This window comes from Rhinoraja longicauda, chromosome 2 (assembly GCF_053455715.1).
Source record: "Rhinoraja longicauda isolate Sanriku21f chromosome 2, sRhiLon1.1, whole genome shotgun sequence".
NCBI classification, from domain to species: domain Eukaryota; kingdom Metazoa; phylum Chordata; class Chondrichthyes; order Rajiformes; family Arhynchobatidae; genus Rhinoraja; species Rhinoraja longicauda.
In genome coordinates, this window is record NC_135954.1 from 34,236,627 (window position 1) to 34,250,082 (window position 13,456).

Below are 13,456 nucleotides of genomic sequence, written 5' to 3' on the forward strand. Positions count from 1 at the left end.
CGTCAATTGGGGGGGGGGGGGGGGGGAAGGTTGCAGCCAACAACCTTCTCAGCTGATCGAACAATTCGTTACAGCCTCCGGATGTCGTGCTTGGTGGCTGAGCCAAACCAGACCATGATGGAGAAGGTGAGGACAGACTCTACGATGGCAGTATAGAATTGGACCATCATTGCCTGTGGCAGATTGTGTTTCCTCAGTTGCCGCATGAAGTACATCCTCTGTTGGGCCTTTTTGACTGTGGAGTCGATGGTGGCTCCTCCATTTAAGGTCCTTGGAGATGATGGAATGATGCAACTCTATCTGCAAGGCTAATGATCTTAATTGAAAAAATCAAAAGGTTTTGTTTTTGTAGAAAGTTTGAAATAACCCCCAAAAAATGCAAAGCAGATCAGGCAGAATCCCTGAGAGAGAAAGGGGCCTTTCAGGTTGATCCATTTTCATCAGAACTTTATTTTCTGATTGTAGTCGTTTTTTAATCCTGCTATCAAGATTCTTCCACTATCTCTTTATGATTGATTGTGTTATCTTCAAATATCTAACCAGTTCCATTGGGTATCAATCAAACAAAAAACACTGCAACTGCTGAAATATAAACAGAGAACACTGGAAACAGTCCACAGGTCAGGCAGCATTAGGGGAAGAGTTGACATTTAAAGTGATTGACCGATCAGACCTAGTAAAACTATTCTGTTCTGATGAAAAGTCATTGACCTAAAACCTTAACTATTGCCTCTCCATAGATGCTGTCTAACCCATCGAGACCTTCCAGCATTCTGTTTTGGCTTACTCAGTATTGTGACCATTTGATTTCAACTGTAACATGTTAAAAAATTGAGTATTCTAATTATTTTGAGACAAATAAATAATTTTTAATTTCCATGTAAGTTTCAAGTATCAATCTCAAATGTGTGCTTCATGATACTGATTAATCAACTGCTGAAAATAACTTCAATTATGTAAATGAAAATAATTCTGAATTATTTTGTTAACGGCTTAAAAAAAAACAAAGTATCCAAAGGAGAATGGTGAGGGCAAGGTTGTGAGATGCTGTCTCTAAAGACTTTACTAAGACATTTGACAAAGTCCAAAATGGCAGGCTGGTCCAAAAGATTCAGGCACTTAGGATCCAGAGAGATCTGGCTAATTAGATTTAAAATTTGGTTTAGTGGCAGGAAACAAATGGTAGTTGTGGAAGGTTGTCTTTAGTATTGGAAGAATGATGGGACCGTTGCTGTTTGAGATTATGTTAATAACTTTGATATGAATTTATGAGGTATGATTAATAAGTTTTATAGATGTCACAAAAGTCGTTAATGTGGACAGTTAGGAACGTTTTCCAAGGCTACAAGGTCACTAAGATGTTTATTATAAATAGTAGGGCACTAAGAAATGTTGATGAACAAAGACTAGATGTCCAAGTCCTAAAAGTGACACCACAGGTCAATAAGGTGATGAAGAAGGCATATAGCATGCTTGGCATCATAGATCAGTTCATAGAATAAAATAGTTGGGTCATTACATTGCAACTTTACAAAGCACTAGTTAAGCTGTACTTGAAATGCAGTCTAAAGTTCTGATCGCCAGAAGGATGTGATTGTGCCTGAGAGATGGAGGAGTTCACCAGTATGTTGTCTGGTTTGGAGGACTTTAGTTATGGGAAAGATCAGATAGCCTGATCATCAGGCTAGGCTTGTTTTTCTGTAATAGAGGAAGCCAAGGGGTGACCTGATTAAGATTATGCGGAGCACTGCAAAGGTAGATCATCAAAATCTTGAAGTATTAAAAACAAGGGGACATAATTTTAAGGCGAGAAGAATTTTTAAACAGAATCTGTTACGCAAGATTTAGTAGACACAAAATGCTGGAGTAACTCAGCGGTCAGACAGCATCTCGGGAGAGAAGGAATGGGTGACATTTCAGGTCGAGACCCTTCTTCAGACTGATGTCAGGGGAGGGGGCGGGACAAAGATAGGATAGGAGACAGGAAGACTAGTGGGAGAACTGGGAAGGGGGAGGGGATAGAGAGGGAAAGCAGGGACTACCTGAAGTTAGAGAAGTCAATGTTCATACCACTGGGGTGTAAACTACCCAAGCAAAATATGAGGTGCTGTTCCTCCAATTTGCGCTGGGCCTCACTCTGACAATGGAGGAGGCCCAGGACAGAGAGGTCAGATTGGGAATAGGAGGGGGAGTTGAAGTGCTGAGCCACCGGGAGATCAGGTTGGTTAAGGTGGACTGAGCGTAAGTGTTGAGCGAAACAATCGATACTGAGCGGAGGTGTTGAGGTTGCAGTTTTTTTCCCCCTAAACATGCAAGGTTTAGTTTTTTCTTAGAAAGGGTGGTACCTGTAAAATGCTGAATATTGCTTCATATTGAGGAATATAAAAAGAGAAATAAGCTGAAGGGTTATTAATTATTATTATTATTAATGAATTAATTTCAAAATAAAAAGATTTCTCAGGAAAGGCCAGTATTTATTTCATATTCCCACAATCCCCAATAGGTATCCCCAAAACTATACTTATCGCATAGTGAAAGACTTGGATAGAGTGGATGTGGAGAGGAGAGGATGTTTCCACTGGTGGGAGAGGTCATAGCCTCAGAATTAAAGGATGTTCCTTTAAGAAGGAGACAAGGAGGAATTTCTTTAGTCAGAGAGTGGTGAATCTGTGGAATTCTTTACCGCAGAAGGCAGTGGAGGCCAAGTCCATGGGTATTTTTAAGGAAGAGATAGATTCTTGATTAGTACAGGTGTCACGGGTTATGGGGAGAAGACAGGAGAATGGGGTTAGGAGGGAGAGATAGATCAGCCATGATTGAATGGCGGAGCAGACTTGATGGGCTGAATGACCTAATTCTGCTCCTATCACATGACCTTATGACATTAAATGTCCTCGAAAATAGGGAGTTCCATGACTCAGCAATCTATTGCCGAGCCAGGATGCTGTGCAAATTGGAGAACTTGCAGGAGATGGTGTTCCTGTGCATTCGAGTTGTTCTGCACCCCTGATGATTCTTAATGGTAGAAGCCATACTTTGGTGAAAGGCTGTTGGAATCGCTTGGAAGAACCCAGATCCTTATCCAAGGAATCAAAAGCCAAGATGTCAAGAAATATTTAGTAGAAACATTAAATAAGAGATAAAGAAAAAAATTTTTTTTGATTGATGGTAGGACTTTGGAACTCACTAACTCGCCATCCTTTATTCGGGTGTCACCTGTGTGGAGTTTGCATATTGTCCCTGTGACCTCGTGTTTCCTCCCACACTCAGAAAACGTGTGGGTTTGCAGGTTAATGGGCCTCTGTAAGTGTAGGCAGTGGCTGCAAAAGTGGGATAACATAGAACTAGTGTGCACGGGTGATCAATGGCCGGCGTGGACTGGGTGGGCTTAAAGGGCTGTTTCTAGTCTGTATCTTAAACTTAAAACATCAAGACTTAAATTAATTAGAAGAGTGAGGGGGGACCGCATTGAAACATACAGAATAGTGAATGGCTTGGATAGAGTGGATGTGGAGAGGATGTTTCCACTAGTGGGAGAGTCTAGGATTAAAGGTCATAGCCTCAGAATTAAAGGACGCTCTTTTAGGAAGGAGACGGGGAGAAATTTCTTTAGCCAGAGGATGGCGAGTCTGTGGACTTTTTGCCACAGGGCTGAGGCCAAATCAGTGAATATCTTTAAGGCAGAGATAGATTTTTGATTAGTACAGGTGTCAGAGGTTATGGGGAGAAGGCAGGAGAATGGGGTTAGGAGGGAGAGATAGATCAGCCATGATTGAATGGCGGAGTAGACTTGATGGGCCAAAATGCCTAATTCTACTCCTATCACATGACCTTATTAATCTTAAAAAGTAGAGACAAGAAATTGCAAAAGCTGGAATCTTGCGCAAAACACAAGAGAAACACTGGAGAAGCTCAGTGGGCCAGGCAGCATCTGTGGAGGGGAAAGGTATTTGGATGAATACTTGAAGAGCCACGGACAGCAGGTCTAGGGTTCGTGCTGAAACGTGGGATTAGATTGGGGTTGCGTTTTTTCCAATCAGCATGGGCAGGATTGACGTAATACGATACGATACAACTTTATTTATCCCAGGAGGGAATTTGGAAATTCGTCTGCCCAAGACAACATGACTCCTTCTATGCCACTGGTCATAGGATACTGGTCATAAGAGGCCAGTCAGCATCCACTTGATTCTTAAGTGCTATCTGACATAGCCTAGCATACTACTTAGTTGTAGCAATCCACTTTCAGTTCAAAGTAGTGGCTGACCCTCATCTCCTCAGAGCAGCTGACCACGAGAAGAAAAAAACAGTCTTAGTTGTGATGGCCAATTCCCAGAGGTCATATTTTTAAACATGTTGCATTTAATATCCAGTTGCAACACAGCATTTGCACAGGACCAAGATACAGATTAAATATTAACTAATGTGCAATTAAGATTAGGTGAATTTAGTCACACCCATATTTGTTTTTTGGATCATGTCAATGCCTAAAAATAAATCTGCTGTGCTCATGGAGATGAAAAAAAGCAAATTCAGATTGTTTATTCACTCGGATGTTTATTTTTTGCAGGATCAGGCCAGTATCAGCCAGTTACTAAATAAACAAATATACTATGCTTGGTTGGGAAATAAAAATAAAATTCATTGGATGTCTCTATATTCAAACTTGGTAAAAAAAAAGTGTAAATGCTATTATGAGGAAAATGTATTTGGTCTATAAATTAGGGCAAATTTATGGATTGTGGTTGTTGGATTGGGAATAAATTTAGACTGGAGGTAAAATTCAGTGACATTTGGTAAATTCTCTAATGTACCAATAAAAAAAAGATTTTAATACAAAGTTGAGAGCATGGCGAGATTATGAACCTGCAGTACACATCCCTGACAGCATAGTATCTGGAATACAGAACCAGCAACGCAGAAACTCCATTCAAATCCAACCATAATGCACTGTTGAAAATCAAGTTTAACCAACAGTGAAATGTGAATAAACGTTTTGCCGAAATTGAACAAAAAGTGGAAGAGCTGAGCATGTGAGGCAGCATCTGTAAAGGGAATGGAAAGATGAAAGATGAATCCCAATCTCGTTGTACCCCTGGGTGCAATGACAATAAAGATATATTGTATTGTATTGTAAATTTCAAATCGGGACCCTTCAAGCCCATGGAAGACCCTTCTCCTGACCTCCACCAGCATTTAGTTTTTTTGCACAAGATTGTGTCAGCAATTTCTTGTGTCTCTATTTTACCAAAAGTACATCTTTTAGGGTAGGAAAACTAGCACCGAACATAAAGGATTTGCAATAAATATTTAGCTTGAATCATCTACAACACAATTTTTTTTTTTAAATCCTTATGTGGTGGCATCCGTGAAAATACTGACCACCCTATACATTATCATATGCAAAAGGAAAAGCAAATTTCTGTAAAGGAACAGTTTATATTAACATTGAAAAAATAATTCCAATGAGGGAATAAAATGAAAAATTCTGAAAAAATATATGCAATACATTCTATCAAATAATCTACACAAGGAGGAAAACAGATTTTGTTTTTGTTGAACATTTTAACCATTGCATCAATATCTACAATAACTCAATAAGTCCTTCTCTGGGACTTTCAAAAGATATTTGCCTTTTCTGGCAACAGAACAGAACACAAGAATAGAGAGGTCACTATTTAAAAACAACTAGAATACCGTGTACAATTCTGTCATCACACTATAGTCGGGATGCAGTAACACATCAGAGGATGCAAAGAAAATGGATGAGGATATTTTCAGGTTAATGGAAATGCAGATATGCAGAGAGAATAGGGTTATATTCTCTCTGCAAAAGGAGACATGATTTGATTGAGGTGCACAAAATTATAGACGACCAGGACAGGTAAAATAACCTATTTCCTTAACAGAAAGGACAATAAGTAGGGAATATGGATTAAAGTAAATAGATAGAAGAATTAAAGGAAAGAGGACAAATGAAATCTGTAACATATTCATACATATTCATGTTTTACATTAATGAGTTGGTGTTCAATATAAGCAGGGAATGCTGGGTAATAAAAACGCATGTGATACCGGCAACTAATGTGTGAGTCTAGTTCTTCATTCTGCCGTCCAGAATATAACAAAATCTGGAACTCATTGCCTGAAAGCAAGGTGGTGGTAGGATTCTCAACATATTTGAACAATCTCTTGAAGAATTATATGCAAGTGCTAGAAAGTGAAACTTAACCAAAAGTCTATTTTTGGCTAACACAAACATGACAGCTGAATGACCCATCTCTATGGCTGAAATAGAGACTCTCAACATCCAAGATGCTAATAGCTGCCAGAATCTTGCATTTTTCAACTTCTTCAAAACTTCATCAGTCTTTCCTCACAGGATTACACCTTCTCCACTGGAATCAGCCCAGTTTCCACAGACTGAAAGGTTGTAAATGTAATCCCAATGGTTAAGAAATTAGGGAAAGAGAAGGCAGGGTAATCGGGTCTCAGGACCACTTTTCCCTTGATCCATTTCCACTGACCTGCAACCTTTTATTCTGATTTTCAAGAACAGCCATTTGTACTTTTTAGTGGTTTAATGGCCAAATACCTTCTAATACCCAAACAATATTGATGCTACTATAATATCAGAAAATAACTGGGAGAAATGAAATTAGTTAGCCTGATGACAACATACATTTGATTTAGAAATGAGAAACCATTTATGCATTTAGAACAAGCTAAAATAGTTATGCATGCATGATCAACATGAAGATTTGAAATCAGAAGGAGAAGCAAGGGCATTCAGGAAGAAAATGAAAAGGCACTTTTTCCTTCCAATTAAGAATAGAAATCTGGAATTCTCTCCCCCCAAAGGCTGTAGATACTGGGATAATTTAAGCTCTAAAGGCTGAAAATAATATCTCCTTGTAAAGTAAAAGACACAAGAGATGCAATGCCAAGAAAGGCAAATAAGAGTCAAGGATCAACAGAAATATATAATGTTAACAATGTATAATTTCCCAAGTTTATAATCATCATCAAGGATCTCTGGAGAGAAGGAATAAGTGACATTTCGGGTCGAGACCCTTCTTCTGACTGTCTCGCAGGATCTCGACCCGAAACGTCACCCATTCCTTCTCTCCAGAGATGCTGCCTGTCCCGCAGAGTTAAACCAGCATTTTGTGTCTCACTTCGATGTAAACCGCACCTGCAGTTCTTTCCTACACATGGATGGATTGAAAATTGGCTTCATGGAAGGAAGCAGAGTGTGATTGTGGACGGTTGCTTCTTGGACTGGAGGTCTGTGAGTAGTGCCGTGCCTTCAGGTTTATTGCTGGGCCCATTACTATTTGTCATCTATGTCAATGATTTGGATGAGAATGTACATGGCAAGATTTGCAAGTTTGCAAATGATACAAAAGTGGGCGGTATTGCAGATAGTGAAGATGGTTGTCAAAAATTACAGCAGGATCTTGATTGGTTGGCCAGGTGGGCTGAGGAATGGTTGATGGAACTTAATAGAGAAATGTTGCATTTTGGAAAGTCTAACATGGGCAAGAGCTACACAGTGGTCGGGCTCTGGGAAGAGTTGTAGAGCAGAAGGATCTAGGAGTGCAGGTTCATTGTTCCTTGAAGGTGGCATCATAGGTGGAATGGGTGGTCAAAAAGACGTTTGGCACATTGGCCTTCATCAGTCAGAGAATCTAGTATAGAAGTTGGGAGGTTGGCATGTTGCAGTTATATAAGATGTTGGTGAGGCTGCCTTTAGAGTATTGTGTTCAGTTCTGGGTACCATGTTATAGGAAAGATGTTGTTAAGTTGGAAAGGATGCAGAGAAGATTTACAAGATTTTATCTGTTTGTTTTGTTGTCACCTTCTTCAAGTTAACAATGATCCATTCTACATTTTCCTTGAAGTTCATCTCTTTTGTTGTCTTGTTTTCACACTTTACCCTTCCTGAACTCTGCGTCTCCCTCTCCCCTGAATCTCAGTCAGAAGGATCTTGACCCGAAAGCTACCCATTCCTTCGATCCAGAGCTGCTGCCTGCCCAGCTGAGTTACTCCAGAATTCTGTGTCTATTTAGATTAACAAGGATGTTGCCAGCACTCAAGGGTCTGAGCTATAGGGCGAGGCTGAGCAGGCTGGGACTCTATTCTCTGGAGCGCTAGAAAGCGAGGGATGATCTTAAAGAGGTGTATAAAATCATGAGAAGAATAGATCGGGTAGACGCAGAGTCTCCTGCCCAGAGTAGCGGAATCGAGAACCAGAGGGCATATGTTGAAGGTGAAGGGGTAAAGATATTAGGTGGCTTTTTCACACAAAGGGTGGTGGGTGTATGGAACAAGCTGTTGGAGGAGGTAGCTGGGGCAGGGACTATCACAATATTTAAGAAGCAATTAGACATGTACATGGATAGGACAGGTTTAGTTGGATAAGGACCAAATGCAGGCAAGTGGGACTAGTGTAGATGGGACATGTTGGCAGTGTGGGCAGGTTAGGCCATAGGACCTGTTTACAAACTGTATGACTCTATTTGAAGTGATAGAAGAGGCTGGGAAAACTATACATGATCAGATTTAAAGAAACAAAGAGTACATGAGCAAGGAATGATACTAAAATTTCTTAAGAGTCATGAGCATGGAACTGCTTTCGGCCCACAGGGCAGCTACACTAATAACTCATCTCTTATTTGTCCCATTTTCCAAAATGTTACCACTCACTTACAGCCACGGGCCAATTAACAACAACCAACTCGCATGTCTTAGGATGTGGGAGGAAACAGCAGCACCTGGAGAAAACCCATGTGAAGACAGGAAGAATGTACAAACACTACACACACAGCACTTGATGTCAGGACAGTGCAGGGGTCATCAGCACCGAGTTAGCAGTTTCATTGGCTGCACCACTGTGCTACCAGTAAATGCTTCATGTACAACACATTAAAGACCTTCTATAGTTACTTAACTGATCGAAACATATGGGATTTCAGTTTTTTATAAACACCAGATACAGGGAGGCATATGACCATGCTAGTCAAAAAGACCTATCTAGATTAATCCCTTTTGTAACTTTGTGGAGGTAGAACTTGGAATTGTTCGCTCCATTGCGAGAAGAGTAAAAGGAAATTTGCTAAGAGGTTTCACTAACGGCAAATTATCTCCATTGGTTTAAGATTCAATGACCAGGCTTGAGACCATTGGCTTAAGATTCAATGACATTGATCATGTTTATCAATGTTCATCAAATAAAAGGCTGGCTGCATGAGTAAATGCGTATTAATAGTCATGGAGTTAGAGCATGGAAACATGCCATTTGGGCCAACTCACCCATGCCAAACAAGATGGTCCCTCGTGCACATGCCAGGCCCCATCTCTCCAAAACTCCGGATATATACACTTAAGGTCATAAGTGATAGATCATAAGTAAATGTTATATTTGTACCCGCATCTACCACTTCCTCTGGCAGCTCGTTATTATGTGCCCCACCCTTTATGTTAAAATGTTACCCCTCAAGTCCCTTTGAAATCTTTCCCCTCTCATCTTAAACCTATGCCCCTGCCTTATCCTGGGAAAAGACTGTGACTATTCACCTTATCTCAGGAGGCCCTCAGCCTCCGATGCCCCAGGGTAAAAAAAAGACCCAGCCTATCCTGCCTCGCCTTATAACTCAAAACATGCAGCCCCAGTAATTGCCTCACAAATCATTTTTGGACCAATAGACAATAGGTGCAGGAGTAGGCCATTCGGCCCTTCGAGCCAGCACCGCCATTCAATGTGATCATGGCTGATCATTCTCAATCAGTACCCCGTTCCTGCTTTCTCCCCATACCCCCTGACTCTGCTATCCTTAAGAGCTCTATCTAGCTTTCTCTTGAATGCATTCAGAGAATTGGCCTCCACTGCCTTCTGAGGCAGAGAATTCCACAGATTTACAACTCTGACTGAAAAAGTTTTTCCTCATCTCCGTTCTAAATGGCCTACCCCTTATTCTTAAACTGTGGCCCCTAGTTCTGGACTCCCCCAACATTGGGAACATGTTTCCTGCCTCTAACGTGTCCAACCCCTTAATAATCTTATGTTTCGATAAGATCCCCTCTCATCCTTCTAAATTCCAGTTTATACAAGCCTAGTCGCTCCAGTCTTTCAACAGATGTTAGTCCCCGCCATTCCGGGAAATAACCGAGTAAGCCTACGCTGCACACGCTCAATAGCAAGAATATCCTTCCTCAAATTTGGAGACCAAAACTGCACACAGTACTCCAGGTGCGGTTTCACTAGGTCCTGTACAACTACAGAAGGACCTCTTTGCTCCTTGTATGACATACCAACTCCAAAACTCAATGCCCTGACCAATGAAGGCAACCAAGCCAAACGTCTTCTTCACCAAAGATAGACACAAAAAGCTGGAGTAACTCAGCGGGACAGGCTGCATCTCTGGAGGGAAGGAATTGGTGACGTTTCCAGTCGAGACCCTTCTTCACTTTTGTCACCACTTTCATAAAAACATGCACCTATACCCAGGGTCTATGATTTACTGTGCAAGTGCTGACCCGATTTGCTTTGCCAAATTACTGAAATTAAACACAATAGATACAATGAATAGCAATGAAGGGAACAGTGGACGCAGATTCGGAAGGTATTTTCACAGGATAACTGGAAAAATGCTCAAATACAATAAAAGTGCAAGGAAATACGGGGGTGTAAGATTAAATGGATGGTGGCCAGAGCTGGTACAGGCCTGCCCGGCAGAATGTCCTCCCCCAGGGATGTCCCAATTCCCCGCAGTCAACCTGACGGGTATCAGTGGTAATGGGGAGAAAGTAGGAGAATGTGGTTAGGAGGGAGATAGATCAGCCATGGTTGAATGGCGGAGTAGACTTGATGGGCCGAATGGCCTAATTCTGCTCCTATCACTTATGACCTTCGATTTGTACCAGCATCTGCAGTTATTTTCTTACACTTATGACCTTATGATCACTTTAAAGCAAATACCAATAAACACACGTTAACAAAAAGCTCCTAAATGTGCAAGGGGCCGGAATTGAGCGGAGGCCACTCCGGCCATTTAAACCGAGAGACCGGTGGCGCAGTGGTAGAGTTGCTGCCTTACAGCGAATGCAGCGCCTAAGACTCGGGTTCGATCCTGACTACGGGCGCTGTACTGTACGGAGTTTGTACGCTCTCCCCGTGACCTGCGTGGGTTTTCTCCGGGTGCTTCGGTTTCCTCCCACACTCCAAAGACGTACAGGTATGTAGGTTAATTGGCTTCGTGTAAATGTAAAAATTGTCCCTAGTGTGTGTGGGATAGCGTTAGTGTGCGGGGATCGCTGGGCGCCGCGGACCCGGTGGGCCGAAGGGCCTGTTTCCGCGCTGTGTTTCTAAATCTAAATCTAAAATCTCGTTGTTTGGAAACCGCCGGCGCCGGCCCGAGCCAACGACTTGTTCACCTCTGCTCTGCCCCTGTCCCTGATGCGCCGGGCCCCGACCTCGCTGCAGCTGGTCCTGTTGCCGTTGCGGGGCCGGTTGTGGGTCCTGGTCCTGGTGCGGGGCCGGGTCCTGGCCGTGGTGCGGGTCCTGGTCGTGGTGTTGGTCCTGGTGCGGGGTCGTGGTCCTGGTGCGGGTCCGGGGGGGGCGGGTGCCTCCCTCACCTCCGCCGCGCCTCCACTTCTTTCCTCCTTTCTTTTCTTTTTCCCGCCTCTCGCGCAGGTCGTTGCCGCAGAGGCAAAGCTAACCCGCCTCCCGCACTTTCCGCACAGCCGGCGAACAGTCATCTCCGACCTTGCCTTGTTTTATTTTAAATTATAGAAAACAAATTCACTCGGAGTAAAAAATTAGATGTGCATATTTAAGTGCATTATTAACGCCGCGTAAAGAGGGTTTCTCACCCGAACACACGTGGCGAATGTGCCGAGTGGCGGTCTGTGAGCGCGGCGGCGGCCGCCTGGCGTTGGGTTGGCGGCGGGCGGCGGCGACGACGATGACAAGGTCGCGGGAGGAAACGCGCCTCATGTTCACCCGCGCCGTGCCGTTCACGGAATAAAACTACACTCACGCCGAGCCAATTTAAACATGAGTGTGCCGAGATTATAAACTGTGTGGAGAAGGGCACTGTAAAGGAAAGCGGCTGTCAGGCCAGGCGAGAGAGAGAGGGACAGGGAGAGAGAGAGGGACAGGGAGAGAGAGAGGGACAGGGGGAGAGAGAGGGACGGGGAGGAGAGAGAGGGACGGGGAGGAGAGAGAGAGAGAGGGTCAGAGAGAGAGGGGGGGTCAGAGAGGGGGGGGGGTCAGGGAGGGAGGGGGTAAGGGGGGGTCAGAGAGAGAGGGGGGGAGGTCAGAGAGGGGAGGGGGTCCGTCGCCCTGCCGGCGGGAGATGTTCAGCCTCCTCTGGTAACTGCGTACTTTGGACACGCCGCCCCTTAAACATCCAGGAGTCATTGAAAACTAACGGCAGCCCACGTGAAAGAGCAAGAGCACTCAGCTGTTGTACAAGTTTATGACATTTTGAGTTTTCAAAACTTGACGCAATTCGCAAAATTTCTAGATCGTTAAATGGATTATTCAAGTTAATTATCTGATTAAAGAGACGTGCCTTGATAACTGGTTCAAACGTGAGTATAGCAAACTTTTCCCCCAGGGTTGTTGACCGTGAACTTAATCACAATCAAGAATTTGCGAAATCTGTCTTACAAAATTCTACTTGGCTAATATTAATGAAGTTACTATTGTGTCTTTCTTGTGAGAAGGATGCTCCATCTCACATCTATGTCTTTTAAACTCATCCCTTTCAATCGGAATAATATAACGATGATGTCATATAGCTGTATTGAAATTAGTATATTTGCTGTACAGTAGTTAGATACAGTATTGAATGGTGTAAATGCCATTTGTGTTCCTTAATATTTCAATGAATTATATATCATACAATCATAATTAAAATTATTGTGAAGACATTGTTTCACTCAACAGAGTCTTGGATACCTATAAATGCGAAATTGAGTGTGTGAATAGTGAATGTATTATGAAACATGCAAAAAGCTGGAGTAACTCAGCGGGACAGGCTTCTCTGGAGAGGAATGGGTGACCTTCTGAAGAAGGGTCTCGACCCGAAACGTCACTCATTACTTTTGCGTGATAACTGCGAATTTTATCTTTGGTGTTTCGAGTGAAATAGGTGGAGCACTTCGATATTGCGTGTTAGAAAAACGTACTCTTGCTGAGCGAGTGATCACTTCGTTGAGAACATGTCAGTTTATTACATGTACATTGTGTGGTCACAGTTCTATTTAAACATATCGGGCGCCTTCACTTGTCAACTGGTGTTGTCATATGAAGCGATTATTATAATAATAATAGGTAATTTTATAGATGGTATATCAGACGTGTAATGTTAATTATATATACAGATTTTTGGAGCCATTTGGTGAATGATTCTTTGCACGACAGGCGAATGTTCCTGCGCACGCGCAC

At 42.7% G+C, this 13,456-nt stretch overlaps 2 protein-coding genes across 5 annotated transcripts in view; one reads left to right on the forward strand and one right to left on the reverse strand.

Moving 5' to 3' along the window:
- The window catches only part of dbf4 (DBF4-CDC7 kinase regulatory subunit), a 66,788-nt gene extending 54,607 nt beyond the window's left edge, over positions 1 to 12,181 (reverse strand). The window contains exon 1 of one of the 2 annotated variants that reach the window (XM_078416928.1): positions 11,875 to 12,181. The gene's annotated coding sequence lies outside the window, so the exon portion shown is untranslated. Of the gene's footprint in view, positions 1 to 11,436; positions 11,793 to 11,874 lie in introns of those variants that run through there. The other variant, XM_078416920.1, reaches the window with a different exon arrangement.
- A 115-nt stretch (positions 12,182 to 12,296) lies between these two features.
- The window catches only part of slc25a40 (solute carrier family 25 member 40), a 54,601-nt gene continuing 53,441 nt past the window's right edge, over positions 12,297 to 13,456 (forward strand). For 2 of the 3 annotated variants that reach the window (XM_078416977.1, XM_078416967.1), the window contains exon 1: positions 12,297 to 12,597. The gene's annotated coding sequence lies outside the window, so the exon portion shown is untranslated. The remainder of the gene's footprint in view (positions 12,598 to 13,456) is intronic. The other variant, XM_078416985.1, reaches the window with a different exon arrangement.